Genomic DNA, 325 nt, shown 5'->3' with positions numbered 1-325 from the left:
CAATTAGTATAAAGCAGGTACTGTATTTTAGTAGTTATGTAGTCGGCTTATACCAGAATGCGCAGTCAGCCATGTTACGTCAGCGCTTGCCATGCATAGTGCTTGGAAACCTAAGGACAACTATGACATGTCGTGCGAGTTTTTTTGTAGTTCAATTTAATAGCTTCATGTCAATCACAAGTTAGTTTGATGTTTTGTACATTATTAACATTACAGAAAGNATTCCAAAAGAGATTTTCCGTGAATGTATGGTGTGGTGTGCTTGGGTACAGGTTGTTCGGATCGTTTGTGTTTCACAAAAATTTAAATGGAAACACGTATGAAA

This window comes from Cryptotermes secundus, unplaced genomic scaffold (assembly GCF_002891405.2).
Source record: "Cryptotermes secundus unplaced genomic scaffold, Csec_1.0 scaffold2724, whole genome shotgun sequence".
NCBI lineage: Eukaryota > Metazoa > Arthropoda > Insecta > Blattodea > Kalotermitidae > Cryptotermes > Cryptotermes secundus.
The sequence above is the reverse complement of the archived record's forward strand: the minus strand, read 5'-3'. Positions refer to the sequence as shown.